The sequence below is a fragment of the Oncorhynchus kisutch genome, unplaced genomic scaffold, assembly GCF_002021735.2.
Source record: "Oncorhynchus kisutch isolate 150728-3 unplaced genomic scaffold, Okis_V2 Okis01b-Okis20b_hom, whole genome shotgun sequence".
Taxonomy (NCBI): Eukaryota; Metazoa; Chordata; class Actinopteri; order Salmoniformes; family Salmonidae; genus Oncorhynchus; species Oncorhynchus kisutch.
In genome coordinates, this window is record NW_022261978.1 from 950,848 (window position 1) to 966,026 (window position 15,179).

General features: G+C 43.2%; 1 protein-coding gene across 1 annotated transcript in view; it reads left to right on the forward strand.

Moving 5' to 3' along the window:
- Nucleotides 1–1,111: 1,111 nt before the first annotated feature.
- Nucleotides 1,112–15,179, forward strand: part of LOC109887433 (B-cell receptor CD22-like) — a 58,626-nt gene continuing 44,558 nt past the window's right edge. Inside the window, exons 1-2 of the mRNA XM_031811033.1 lie at nucleotides 1,112–1,152; nucleotides 1,377–1,426. The gene's annotated coding sequence lies outside the window, so the exon portion shown is untranslated. The remainder of the gene's footprint in view (nucleotides 1,153–1,376; nucleotides 1,427–15,179) is intronic.

Below are 15,179 nucleotides of genomic sequence, written 5' to 3' on the forward strand. Positions count from 1 at the left end.
TGTCAGCAACAGGTGTGGCTGAAATAACCAAATCCACTAATTTGAAGGGATGTTCATGTAGTTTTGTATAGTGTATGTGTCCAAAAAAACACATTTTGTTATATCCCCTAGATATTGGACAGTCACTTCAAAACTTTTGTCCTTATGATACATTTTTTTCACTCTTTAAAAAAACGAACATTAATGAATGTGTTGTTCAATGCGTTTGTATTGTCTATAGCAGTAAAGGCCAAATTCAATATTTTATCAAATCATTTTTCAGTATTACATTTTTTTTACCTAAAGGGATACTATAATTCAAAATCAAATAGCTAAATGATCCATGGTATGACCACCTTAAAACAATTCCATATGTCAGCTAGTAGAACCCCCCCCCCCCCCCCCAAACGGCTTAGACTTTTTGATGTTCAGAAACCCAGTGTCAGAGGGAGAGATGTCCAGTACCTAAACACACAAATCAAATCTAATTGTATTTGTCACATGCGCTGAATACAACAGGTGTAGACCTTACTGTGAAATGGTTACTGACAAGCCCTTAATCAACAATGCATTTGTTTTTATTTAAGAAAATATTCTATTTTTTTAATTATGAAAATGCACAAAAAAAGGACCGACTTAGTTATATGGATGTCAGGGTTCACTTTGCGTCTGTTGTTCTGAAGGTCAGTGAGCTGAAGACATCTCTTTTACACAAGCACACACTGGAAATTCAGAGCAGCTTGCTGTTGTCTGTTGCTTCTAGCTAGCTAACGTTGATAGATAAAAGTTAGCTAGCTCACTAGCTAACTGTAGGGTCTTGCTGTAATTCAGCGGCAGCACATCATATTGTTCACAATCCAGGACATTCAGAGTAGCTGTGTGATGCAGAGAAATGCTTGTTTATTACTGAATAACAGCCTCTTCATGCCTGGTTTATTCTATATATATTTAACATTTTTTTATGTTATTTTACCTTCTATTTTGTATATTTTCATCAGACTAGTAGTAACATATGAAGCCTGGAAGCTGCAGTAATGTTGAGATGTCAGTAGGGAGAGCTCTAGTCTAGAACACTGGAACCAAAGACACTCCCCTTTCATCTGTTCTGGAACCTTCAGTACCAGCAGATGAAGAGTGATAGGAACGCGTCACATTTTGTTTCTTGTAAAACATGTAGGTCCACTCCTCAAATAAATAAATGGAACTACAGTATTCTGACTTTAGACCATTTTCTATTTAGATACAGTAACATCCCTTATGTGACATGCTGTTCCAACTTTTAACATGTCAATCACAGAACTCGCACTTAGGCTACGCCTGCTTCTACTAATACTTACAGTAGACTACTTCTTGTTTCCATGCAGACAGTAAGTTGACCACTTCTTGATTCCACGCAGTGACAGTAAGTTGACTAACTGTTCAAGACCTCTCCCCTTCACTTCACTCTGTAAGTACACTTGACAATATCTTGAAATATAGTTTTAGTTTTGATGTTTTTATCCAAACATCACATGACTTCCTGTATCTTTGTACTTGTTGGTTTATTTTGAACTGTGTTCTGGTTGTAACATCAGGGCCTGTATTCATAAAGTGTCTCAGACGGTCCATATAATTATGATCTAAAATGCTAAACTGATCCCAGATCAGCTCTCCTACTCTGATACACTTTGTGAATACTGACCCTGGACTGTGTTTTGATGTGTTTAGTTTAGATCAGTTTATTCAGTTGCATGTTTAAAACATGATCAGTAGAGTATACCAGTAATACCCAGATCTCCATTCAATAGGGTCAAGTTCACTGTCAAAGTATATCAGGGTCAAGTGTGTGTGTATGTGTGTGTATAAATTTATTTGTACATATTTACCTGATTGTGGGATATACAGTCACGACCAAAATTATTGGCACCCTTGACAAATACTGTCCTATATATTGTGTGCGACAAAAGATGGGATGTAAATTGTACATGTTTCACATAAAGACTTGTGCTTGCTATTTTAAGAGCTCTGACAGTAATAGATTGTGGAGACATTTTGAAAATGGCCTAAAGTAAGAGTGACCGTAAGAGTAAGAGTGATTGAGTTGATGTTTCAAAAGAGCTTTAGAAGTAGCATTAACATAAAACACAGTGATGGTGGGTTGTGTTTAGGAGTAGTATTAACATGAGACACAGTGATGGTGGGTTGTGTTTAGGAGCAGTATTAGCATGAGACACAGTGATGGTGGATTGTGTTTAAGAGTAGTATTAAATCAAATCAAATAACATTTTATTTGTCACATGCACTGAATACAACAGGTGTAGACCTTACAGTGAAATGCTTACTTAAAAGCCCTTAATAAAATCAACAACGCAGTTTTAATGAAATACCCACCAAAAAGCAAGCGATACGAATAACAAATAATCAAACCCACAAATACTGATGCTCCAGATACTCAACTAGTCTAAAGAAGGTGTGGTGGTTAATTTCTTTTCTATCAAATAAGGAGACAGACTTATCACACCTGTAATGCTCCGGGTGTCGTGGGTGTGGACTCAAACGCAGGAGACAGAGAGTGCAATGCTGTGCTTCTTTAATAGCACCAACGCACCACAGGGTGCTCACAATAGTAACAGCCCCAAACACAGGGAATGAAAATGTACAACGGAAAAATGCACGACCAGGCACTAACACGTACCTCTACAACAGAGCCGAAGGTTACACTGAATAATCCCCCACAACAACCAGGCGGGCCGGCTGTCTAATAAAGACAAACTAATCATTCATAAACAGGTGCTACTAATAAACATACAAGGAGGGGGAGGAAAGACAATCAGTGGCAGCTAATAGGCCGGTGACGATGACCGCTGAGCGCCACCCGCCCGGGAAGGGAAACCACCCTCGGTCGGACTCGTGACAGTACCCCCCCCCCCCCCCCCCCCCCCTGACGCACGGCTCCCGCAGCGCGCCGACACCGGCCTCGAGGTCACCCCGGAGGACGAGGTGCAGGGCGATCCGGATGGAGGCGATGGAAATCCCTCAACATGGATGGATCCAAGATGTCCCCCACCGGTACCCACACCAGTCCGAGTTATACTTAAACTACATCTTTAATAATAAGAGCTTTGCAATAGCAATGACTTTCAACGATTCACCATTTCTCATGAACTGTTGAGTGACAACACTATGGCTACTGAGATCTTTAATAGCAAAGTTCCACCCCCCTAGTCGACATAACAAACCACAGATATTAGGAACAGTTCACAAAGTGAGACTTCATAATGAGAAAGGAGTATCCCGTAGCCAGATAGCATTCACTATAAATTATCGTTCAGTTTGGCCCCTAAGACGAGGTTCTAATCTCGTTCCTGGTACTTTATAGCACAAAAACACCAACTCATCCAATGGCATAACTCAATTGTCAACTCTAGATACTCCCATCTCAAGTAAAACCCTTTCTTGACACCACTCCTGGACAAGCTCACTGAGGGGAGTGAGCCTCTAGGTCATATACTATCCCAGGATAAGTGCAACATCAGAGAGGACATCCAATGGTTCCAGACACTGCCATACACCTCCCCCCAATGCCAAAGGAGTAATTGGTTCCCCATTAATCACGCCACATTGTTTAAGAATAGGTAAAGACACATTCACATATGAAGACAACGTTCCATCCTGTCCTCTTCTCTTTCTGATATTCTGCATAGCACCAGAGATATCTGAAAGACAACTCTGACCTCTCCCCTCTCTGGGCCCCAAGTGACGGAGCCCCAGCTGAAGGAAGAAGTGCAACAAGTATATCACATAAGCATATTATGCAGATAAGACATCTGAATTATCTATGTTACCCAACTAATTCTGATTCATCTGCCACAAAGGCCAGTTTTATTGCTTCTTTAATCAGACAACAGTTTTCAGCTGTGCTAACATAATTGCAAAAGGGTTTTATAAATTATCAAATAGCCTTTTAAATTTATATACTTGGATTAGCTAACACAACGTGCCACTGGAAAACAGGAATGATGGTTGCTGATAATGCGCCTCTGTACTCCTATGTAGATATTCCACAAAAAATCAGCCATTTCCAGCTACAATAGACATTTACAACATTAACAATGCCTACATTGTATTTCTGATCAATTTGATGTTATTTTAAAAAGTTGCTTTTCTTCAAAAACAAGGCCATTTTATGTGACCCCAAACTTTTTCAACAGTAGTGTAATAGCAGGCTACATTATATTATGTACAGTTCAGAAGTTTACATACACTTAGGTTGGAGTCAGTAACTTGTTTTTCAACCACTCCACAAATTTCTTCTTAACAAACAATAGGTTTGGCAAATCGGTTAGGACATCTACTTTGTGCATGACACAAGTAATATTTCCAACAATTGTTTACAGACATATTTTTTCACTTATAGTTCACTGTATCACAATTCCAGTGGGTCAGAGGTTTACATACATTAAGTTGACTGTGCCGTTAAACTTCTTGGAAAATTCCAGAAAATGATGTGATGGCTTTAGAAGCTTCTGATAGACTAATTAACATAATTTGAGTCAATTTGAGGTGTATCTGTGGAAGTATTTCAAGGCCTACCTATAACATCAGTGTCTCTTAGCTTGACATTATGGGAAAAACGAAAAAACTCAGCCAAGACCTGGGGAAAAAATGGTAGACCTCCACAAATCTGATTCATCCTTGGGAGCAATTTCCAAACGCCAAATGGTACCACGTTCATTTGTACAACCAATAGTACGCAAGTATAAACACCAACGGACCACGCAGCCGTCATACCGCTCAGGAAGGAGATACATTCTGTCTCCTAGAGATGAACGTATTTTGGTGCACTTCACAAAGTAGATTGCATCATGAGGAGGAAAATGATGTGGATATATTGAAGCAACATCTCAAGACATCAGTCAGGAAGTTAAAGCTTGGTCGCAAATGGGTCTTCCAAATTGACAATGACCACAAGCATACTTCCAAAGTTGTGGCAAAATGGCTTAAGGACAACAAAGTCAAGGTATTGGAGTCGCCATCACAAAGCCCTGACCTTAAACCAACAGAAAAGTTGTTGGCAGAAATGAAAAAGCGTGTGCGAGCAAGGAGGCCTAAAAACCTGACTCGGTTACACCAACTCTATCAGGAGGAATGGGCGAAAATTCACCCAACTTATTGTGGGAAGCTTGTGAAAGGCTACCCGAAACTTTTGACCCAAGTTAAACAATTTAAAAGCTACCAAATACTAATTTAGTGTATGTTAACTTCTGACCCACTGGAAATTTGATGAAAGGAATTAAAACTGAAATAAATAATTCTCTCCACTATTATTCTGACATTTCACATACTTAAAATGAAGTGGTTATCCTAACTAACCTAAGACAGAGAATCTTTACAAGGATTAAATGTCAGGAATTGTGAAAAGCTGAGTTTAAATGTATTTGGCTAAGGTGTATGTAAACTTCCGACTTCAACTGTATATGGATAACAGGCTACATTAGACTATTGGCAGGGTTGTGCGCTACTGGTGCGAAGTCAGGTGCAGGAGAACAGTAAGTTGTGATCAGGCACACTTTTATTTGGCAAAAGCACAAAATTCACCAGCCACAGGTACAGTACACCCCCCCCCCCCCCCCCCCCCCCCCCTTGACGCGTGGCTCCAGCGGCGCGCCGACACTGGCCTTGGGGTCGACCCGGAGGGCGAGGCACAGGGCAATCCGGCCCGCGACAAGGGGTTAATGTGGTAATCGGGGGGAAGCTGTAACCTGTAACACACCTCGTTCACTCTCCTCAGGACTTGAATGGCCCCACAAACCGCGGGCCCAGCTTCCGGCAGGGCAGGCGGAGGGGCAGGTTTCGGGTCGAGAGCTAGACCTGGTCTCCCGGTGCAAACACCGGGGCCTCACTGTGGTGACAGTCTGCGCCCACTTTCTGGTGCAGCAAGGCACGCTGAAGGTGGACATTGCCGGCTTCCCATGTTTCCTCTGTGCGCAGGAACCAGTTGTCCACCTCAGGAGCCTCGTTCTGGCTCTGATGCCAAGGTGCCAGAACCGGTTGATAGCCCAGTATGCACTGGAAGCGGGAGACGTTAGTGGAGGAGTGTCGGAGCGAGTTCTGGGCCATCTCTGCCCAGGGCACGAATGCTGCCCACTCCCCCGGCCGGTCCTGGCAATAGGACCTCAGAAACCTACTAGCATCATGGTTTACTCTCTCCACCTGCCCGTTACTCTTGGGATGAAAACTTGAGGTAAGGCTGACCGAGACCCCCAGACATTCCATGAACACCTTCCAGACCCTCGACGTGAACTGGGGATCCCAATCAGATAATATGACAATATATCCTCAGGCACCCCGTAGTGCCGGAAGACGTGTGTAAACAAGGCCTCCGCAGTCTGTAGGGCCTTAGGGAGACTGGGCAAAGGGAGGAGACGACAGGACTTAGAAAAACGATCCACAACAACCAGGATCACGGTGTTACCCTGTGAGGGAGGAAGATCGGTAATCAGGAAATCTACCGACAGGTGCAACCACAGCCATTGTGGAACGAGTAAGGGTTGTAACCCTCACGTCCTTAACCAAGGTGGGCCACCAGTACTTCCCAGTCAGACAGCGCACCGTCCAACCGATCCCCAGATGACCCGAGGTGGGTACCGTGTGGGACCAATAGATCAACTGTTCATGGACAGCAGACGGGACGTACAGATGCCCGACCGGACACTGGAGGGGAGCGGGCTCTGTACGCAATGCCTGCTCAATATCCGCGTCCAGCTCCCACACGACTGGCGCTACCAGTCAGGAGGCCGGAAGTATGGGAGCCTGATCCATGGGCCGCTCCTCTGTGTCAAACAGCCGGTACAGTGCTACAGTGCGTCTGCCTTCATATTCTGGGAACCTGGTCTGTAGGACAGGGTAAACAGAAAATGGGTAAAGAACATGGCCCACCTTGCCTGACGAGGATTCAGTCTCCTCGCTGCCCGAATGTACTCCAGGTTACGGTGGTCAGTCCAGATGAGAAAAGGGTGTTTAGCCCCCACAAGCCAATGTCTCCACGCCCTCAAAGCTTTAACCACAGCCAACAGCTCCTGGTCCCCCACATCATAGTTCCGCTTCGCCGGACTGAGCTTCTTCGAGAAGCTTTGCTGGCGTGCCTGAGCGCTGAGAGAACACAGCTCCTATCCCAGCCTCAGACGTGTCCACCTCCACTATGAACGCCAAAGAGGGATCCGGATGGGACAGCACGGGAGCCGAGGTAAACAGAGCTCTTAGGTGCACAAAATCCCTGTCTGCCTCAACCGACCACTGAAGACGTACAGAACCCCCCTTCAACAGTGAGGTAATGGGAGCAGCCACCTGGTCAAAACCCTGGATAAATCTCCGGTAGTAATGGGCAAACCCTAAAAACCGCTGCACCTCCTTTACCGTGGTGGGAGTCGGCCAATTACGCACGGCTGAAATGTGGTCACTCCATCTCCACCCCTGATGTGGAAATGCGATACCCTAGGAAGGAGACGGCCTGCTGAAAGAACAGGAATTTCTCAGCCTTGATGTACATTTCATGCTCCAACAGTCGTTCAAGTACCCTGCCCACCAAGTACACATACTCTCTGCGTGTAGCGGAGTATATCAGAATATCATTGATATACACCACTACACCCTGCCCAAGCAGGTCCCTGAAAATCTCATCTGCAAAGGATTGAAAGACTGATGGCGCATTCATCAACCCGTACAGCATGACGAGGTACTCATAATGCCCTGAGGTGGTATTATTTGCGGTCTTCCACTCGTCTCCCCCCCCCCCCGGATACAAGGAGGTGGGTGAAGTGGAAGACCGAATGTACTTCTGATGCAGGGATTCAGAGACATATGTCTCCATAGCTGCCGTCTCCGCTTGCGACAGGGGATACACGTGACTCCTGGGAAGTGCAGCGTCTACCAGGAGATTTATCGCAAAACCCCTCCCGTCGATGTGGTGGTAATTGAACAGGTCGATTGAAGCGGTAGTCGTTTTGATGGCGACGTGCTTTACAGTTATTTCGACCAAGGAGGATATTGGAATCATGGTTTCGTGGTAGAAACTTTTGTTGTGCGTCATCTCATAACACTCCAATACCTGATAATGCACCCTCTGACTGGAGTGAGTGCTCCTCGTCAAACTTCGAAACCGAGTGGTCAGGGCTCTTAGCGTTGCAAGCTTTTGATGCCTCAAAAGCTGTGCTTGCAAGCTCTCTGAGTTGTAAGATAGGCAAGCCAACATGGGCTGCAGGGCCCAGGTAATGAAGGTAGGATACATGTTCGACAGGAACATTTGTTTAAATGGTAACAGGTCTTCCATGCCTGTTTCAGTGAGTAGGCCAAAGAAAGCTGAACGAAGCCTATAATAGTAAGCTTGTGGGTGTTCATTCCGAGCTTGTTTGACTGTGTTAGCCAGTGAGCTATCATGTTTGCAAGTCGCAGAACCACTGAATTCTAATTTCAAAGCTGTGGCAAGTTTAGAGTAGTCATTTAGCACGTGTTGCTGTTGTAGGCGAATGAACCTTGTCACGTGTCTATTCGGCGTTCGCTTCAACACGTAAACCCTGTCAGAACCCGTAGCGTTCGGGTAGCCATCCAACGCGTCCTCTATGTCAGCTAGTAACGTCTCAGTATCGTTTGGCTGACCTGGAACGGGGTCAAAGGTGGGGAAATTATTGACGAGTTTGTCGAAGTATTCCGCGTCAAGCGGGCGGAGAGGGTTGGCTTCATCCTGTGGGGAAAGTGGGGCCGAAAGAACAAGAGGAGAAGCCAAGCTTTGGTTTTGTTGGCCAAGAGGCGCCATATTACTCAGTGCCGAATGGCCGAGAGGAGAAGACTGAGGGACACATGATGGAGTCAATGTCTGAAACCTATCATCTTCACTCCTTTGAGTGCAGGGCTCCGGTTGCTTGGATGGGTAGTCATGCTGTGGAGCGTGTCCATTCTGGATTTCCTCCAGATGGTACCTCAGGGTGGTATTTTGCTGCATTGCAGAGTCCACTTGAGCGCTTAGAGTACTGATTTTGGACACGTGAGTGTCGCACTTGCTCCTTTCGGTCTCAAACTTATCTGTCATGGTTTGCAGATAGAGGTCTTGAGTACGGAGCGAGAGATTCAGTGATAAGATTTCTTCCGCTTATTTAGAAATCAAGGTTTCCATCTTCATCACCCGAGTTCTCTCATCATTCATTTGGTCACCGACTTCAATGAGTTCTGCTGATTTGGCATCCAACTTAGTCATTGTGTTCATCAATTGATTGTCTTTGGTCTGCAGAATTTTGAGTAGAACTCTGAGTAACATTCAACAAAACTGCCTGCATGTTATCAAATTGCGCGCTCCTGTTTGTAGATAACTCAACAGATTCATCTAGTTCGGAGTGGACAACATTGTATTTAGTTTTGGCTAAATCGAGTTTGTTGAAGAGTTTGTGCTCGTTCATCGTCATAAGTATTTGCAATTACTTTTAATTGTTCAGATTTCAAACGCAGTTTCTCGACTAGCAGAATGTTTTCATTTCCTGCTTTTGTCAATAGTTGCTCAGTTCTCTCCACCTGTCCCCTCATGTTAGCCATGTCTGGCACATGCTTCAGCTGTGCACTGTGGTATTGGACCGATGTCACATTTTTATAGCGATACATCAGTGCAAGAGTGGGGAGAACCGTCACAAAGCCTGTTGATTTCGATGGGTTGATGGTTGATTTTGGAGAGCATTCACAATTTCACAGTTTTTTTCGCTATTGGCATAATTAGGGTTGGTATCGTTGCTGAGGTCAGAGATCAATCCTTTTATGGGTGGAGGTTCACTAATTAGCGGAGGAGTGGTGACCACCTTTGATAGCTTGCACATTATTCTAAAAATTTAGAAGAAAAATGTTCCTACTTTTTTTTAAAGTTTGGGTTTGGAATTCATCGGAAGCTGCCAAGACAAGTTCAATCTATTTATAGATGTTGACGAACCATCAGTACTGTACTAGTAATGTGGAAGTTGGGCGTAGATTAATTTGCAAAAGCAAATTTAATTGATTAACCAATGCCAATGATTAATCCTACCTGGGTAGGCTATCTGGGTATTAAACTTTAATTAACCTGAGAAGTTGCTTCATCTAGGTTAATATGATACGTTTAAAAGTGTCTCATTTGATTGGAAGAACATTAAGTTATGTTCAACAATTTAACTTATTAAATTGAATGAGACAATAATCCATACAATCTCCATTGATTGGATATCATAAGTGTAAACAGTAGATCAAATGTTGGGCACATTCAACACTGTGGCACTTCTCCCTAAGGCCAAAACCACATGGGATTCCCGCTGGGCGGGGCTTCTGTCAGTACTGGATTACTGAATGGTTTTGCAAAAACAAATTTGACGGATTCATCAATTTAATGATAAATCAGACCTGTATAGGCTATTTGGGAATTAAACTTTAATTAAACTTAAAAAGTTTACAATGTCTTATTTAGAAAACTCATCAATTTGGATATTATTTAAAATATCTATTTCAGAATGTAAATTGCCAGATTTACACGTATTAGTTCAATTGGATAAGACATTGATATCCGTTTGGATATCAAAAGTAATGACTTGAGTGTGACCTGAATAATTCTTCATGAACGAATATACTGGGAACACGTCAGCGGTCAATGATTTCACACGCTGAAATCAAACGGAACTATCCGGGGCGGGACTTCTGTTCCGCAAGGCGGAGGGAGTTCAACGTAGCACAAGAAAACAAAATAGATATTTTCTCTTGTTAGCTTTAGCATGCAAGCTAAACCCTCCTTAGTGCCTGAAAATGCAGCACATATGATTCCCTTGGCAAGGGAAAGGTTTCACTTATAACGTATTATGTTAAAACCCTTTACAGCGTTTTTTGACAATGTTTTAACCGGAACAGGCGGCAAACAATGAAATGCACCTTGGTCTACTCGTGAGAGAGACAGAGATATATATATATATATCTCCTGAATTTCAATTGGCTGGCCCTTCGTCCTCGCTCGAGAAATTAATAATGACCGGGCCTACCCGCGCCTGAAACGGGCGAGGCAGAAATAGCCCTGCATTTGGCTAAATGCTCTATTTCTCAGATTTCTATAATTAGCTATATCAGCCCTCCTACAGAAAGGTATTCGCTTACGTTACCCACTGACTACGTCAGAGCATAACACGGAGGCTGGGAATATTCAGCACACACACACACACAATAATGCTTGTCTATAACACTCCAATAATGTGTACAATAACTTGACATAATATACCATCTGTTTTTCAATTTTATACAGGCTGAATCAAAATGAAAGCCTCATTCTATCTTAGATTCCTCACAGGGGGCACCAAATATGTTGTGTCTTTGGCTATGCCGGATTATTATCTAAGACATGCTATTCTATAAAATAATTTATCCGTAATTAATATCACCTGATTGAGCTAATCATGTAAATGTAATTAACTAGAGTCGGGCACCACAAAATAATATTTATAGAGCTGTTATCTTCTCTTAGAACTCTTAGAATCACACATATACATAATTAAATCATAACTTGATTACAAATTGCCGTCATAAAGGAAAACATCCCTAGCGAGCAGAACAGATATGACAGCTTGTTACACAAAGGAAAAGGGTCTGGGTTGAGTGAAAGAGCGGGAGACTGGAACAAAGGCGAAGCTGTGCTATCGTAAATACAGTATCTTATGCATTCTAAATTACCGCCCATTTGGAAAAGGAAAATGCAATAAATATTTACTCTGAGCTGCGCTTCAGTAGGTTGGTGGTAGATGGAAGACCGTGTTGCCAAACCGAGTCCTCTGTCCTTTGAAGAATGTCTCTGGTGGTCACTTGGATACGTTGTAGTAACGTCATTGTGTGGTAGATGAGATACTCTGTCTGTTCCTTCCTAACCTGCAATTGCAGCTGCGGTCGCTAACTCAACGGCTAGGAGGTATCACTTCTGTCGTGAATAAGAGTTCAAAGTTCATACCATTCGCAACCAAAGCTCATGCTGATGTTGGCTTCGTTCTGTAGTTATCTGAACCATTCTGACATAGGACCGTTATCCTACCTCATTTGAACAGGAAGTTATGTTGTCGTCAAGGCTTTATATAGGAAGGAAGAAAAGGGGTGTGTGTAATAGTTTACAATCTCTGTCTCTTCATGTGGGCGGGCCACTGAGTGAACAGTAATATCTTATGAAAACCCACATCTCACATTTTAGAAGCTAAAATCACATTTCATCCCATCACAAATAATTTCATATTCAAACATTTAAATTGAACAACAATTCCATGTCAATCTAATAACTCTGATGTGTAGACATTCCACTGTAGAGTTTGTCATCTTATCATTGACAAGAATGTCACAGATGACAACCGAACTGACATCATATACATATATATAAGTACCAACGCATATGTTCAATTGTTCGGATTACCAGAATATAGTTCATTTTCCCCGACCTACTGATGTTCCCAGAATCTCTATGTTAACCAAGTTTTTTTTTATGTAACCTCAGTAGGTTAGAGAGAGGAAAAAGGGGGGGGAGAGGTATTTATGACTGTCATAAACCTATCCCCAAGGCCAACGTCATGACACCTGAAAGATTAGTGGAATCTGTGTGGGTAGCTGGACAGGTAGGATGACTGACAGTGAAGGTGAACAGGTGGTCACGTGTCAGGTGACAGAGGAATGGATGAGACTGAGACAGGAATTCCTTTAACCATAAAGTGGTATATTTACTGAGTAGTCTGTGCTGCATAAGAAAGGAAACAAAATAACATGTATCCAATCGAATTCATAATCAAAGATCAAATCATATCATTCATTATTAACATAATTTAGGGAATTCAACAGTCCAGTTCAGAAGTCAATAGTAATCATCCGTGAGTCATTTAGGCTCGTAACTATTTTTCATAAATCATAAAAGAATACAAACAGTGAATGGTTATTCAATCTATATTCCGCATTAGTTTGATATCAAAGTCGACCAGTTTAGCAAACAATGACGTTTCTCATTTCACCCTTTCATGTGTACATATAATTAATTTCATTACATATTAACCATATCGATTGCATAATTGGCCTATGAGGATCCGTAGGGCCATGATCATTGACAATTCACAATACACAATATGTTTGAAGCGTGCGCACCAAGCCGCACACCGCGGTAATAACGATAAGCAATAACTGATTGGCCCACTCTCCCGATCGCCACAGATAATTCAGATGAAAAGGTAACAGAGTCGGTGGACTTACGTGGATTCACGGACGCACAGAACTTCTGGATCAGACGGAGATAAGGAAGAGAAAGCAGCTAGATCAGGCGATGCAATTTCCTCCTTTTATGGAGTTGAGATCTGACGGACATTTCCACCTGACCTAATTAAAGCGCCCCTGGCCCAGCTGAGTAAATGGCAATGAACTAAAGGATTATTCCACCAACTTCATGGGCCTTTTCTACAACACCTGTTATCTATATATAGTCTAATGTAGCCTGTAATCCATGTATAGTCTAATGTAGCATGTTATCCATATAGTCTATTGTAGCCTGTTATCCATATATAATCTAATGTAGACTGTTATCCATTATTAATCTAATGTAGCCTGTTATCTATATATAGTCTAATTTAGCCTGTTATCCATTTATAGTTGTCACAACTTCCGACGAATTTGGCTCCTCTCCTTGTTCTGGTGGCGTTCAGAGGTCGACGTCACCTGCTATCTAGCCAACGCCGCTCCATTTGTTCATTGTTCCATTTGTTTTGTCTTGTTCCCTGCACACCTGGGTTACATTCCCTAATCACACTACATGTATTTATTCCTCTGTTCCCCCCAATGTCTTTGTGTGAAATAGTTTTGTTATAGTTTTGTTATGTGTTTAGTGTGATGCGCCATATTGGTTTTTCTCAGCTAAATACTTTTTCGGGAAAAAGGAACATTTGCTATCTAACTGGGAGTCTCGTGAGTGAAAACATCTGAAGCTCATCAAAGGTAAACGATTTAATTTGATTGCTTTTCTGATTTTTGTGACCAGATTGCCTGCTGCTAGCTAGGCATAATGCTATGCTAGGCTATCGATAAACTTACACAAATGCTTGTCTTGCTTTGGCTGTAAAGCACATTTTCAAAATCTGAGATGACAGGGTGATTAACAAAAGGCTAAGCTGTGTTTGAATATATTTCACTTGTGATTTCATGAATATGAATATTTTCTAGTAAGATTTTTTTGTCCGTTGCGTTATGCTACTTAGTGTCAGTTGATGACAATTCTCCCGGATCCGGGATGGGTAGTTACAAGAAGTTAAGGAACTGGCTCAACCCCATCGCTGGAGCTTGGGACCACACTTCTTGTCCCAACCAGAGAACGAGTGGCCGACAGCCCCCAGGCGTGCGGGCCCTCCACAACCAACTGTAGCTCATGAGTTAAGGAAGTCCGCCCAATGCTACAGCATCTTTACGGAACCAATGACAGCTCTCCCTGACCTAGCACAATCCACAAACACTGCCGGATCTGATCACCGCCACAAACCAGACAGATGAGGTGGCTTCTATATCCACCTCCCTCGCGGCAGAGACACTACTCCTCCAGTAAGCACAAGCAGTTAGCTTCCCTGAAGTGTGAGATGTGGGTTTTTTTCTCTCTCGCCCCAGAATATGATCAAATCCCTGGAGTGATCAGAGTCGGAGGGAGGCTGCGCCAAGCAGAAGTTTGGACCCCGATGCTATCCACCCAATTATCCTTGACTCCAAGGAGACTTCTGGTCAATAGGAGTAGATTGCTTTGGCCCCTTGATGATCAAGCTAGGTCATCGTGTGGAAAAGCGCTGGGGCATTCTATTCAAGTGTTTGACAACTAGATGTGTCCACCTGGACCTACTGGAGAGTTTGGATACGGAAGCCTTCTTCATGGCCATACGGCGGTTTATCTCCCGACGGGGAAACCCTACGAGATCCTGGCTGACAGAGGTACGAATTTCAAGGCAGGAGAAGCCAGGTTGGAGGAAGCCTTCCAAGCCATGGAACCCAGCCTCCAGGATCAGCTGATGGACCAACAAATCTCATTCAAATTTAACCCTCCAGGAGCTCCTCATTTTGGAGTAACATGGGAGCGAGAGATCAAATCTGTAAAGACGGCTTTACGAGTCGTACTAGGGGACCAAACTGTCACTGAAACTGTCTTGAGGACGCTCCTGATAGAGGTGAAGGGATACTGAACC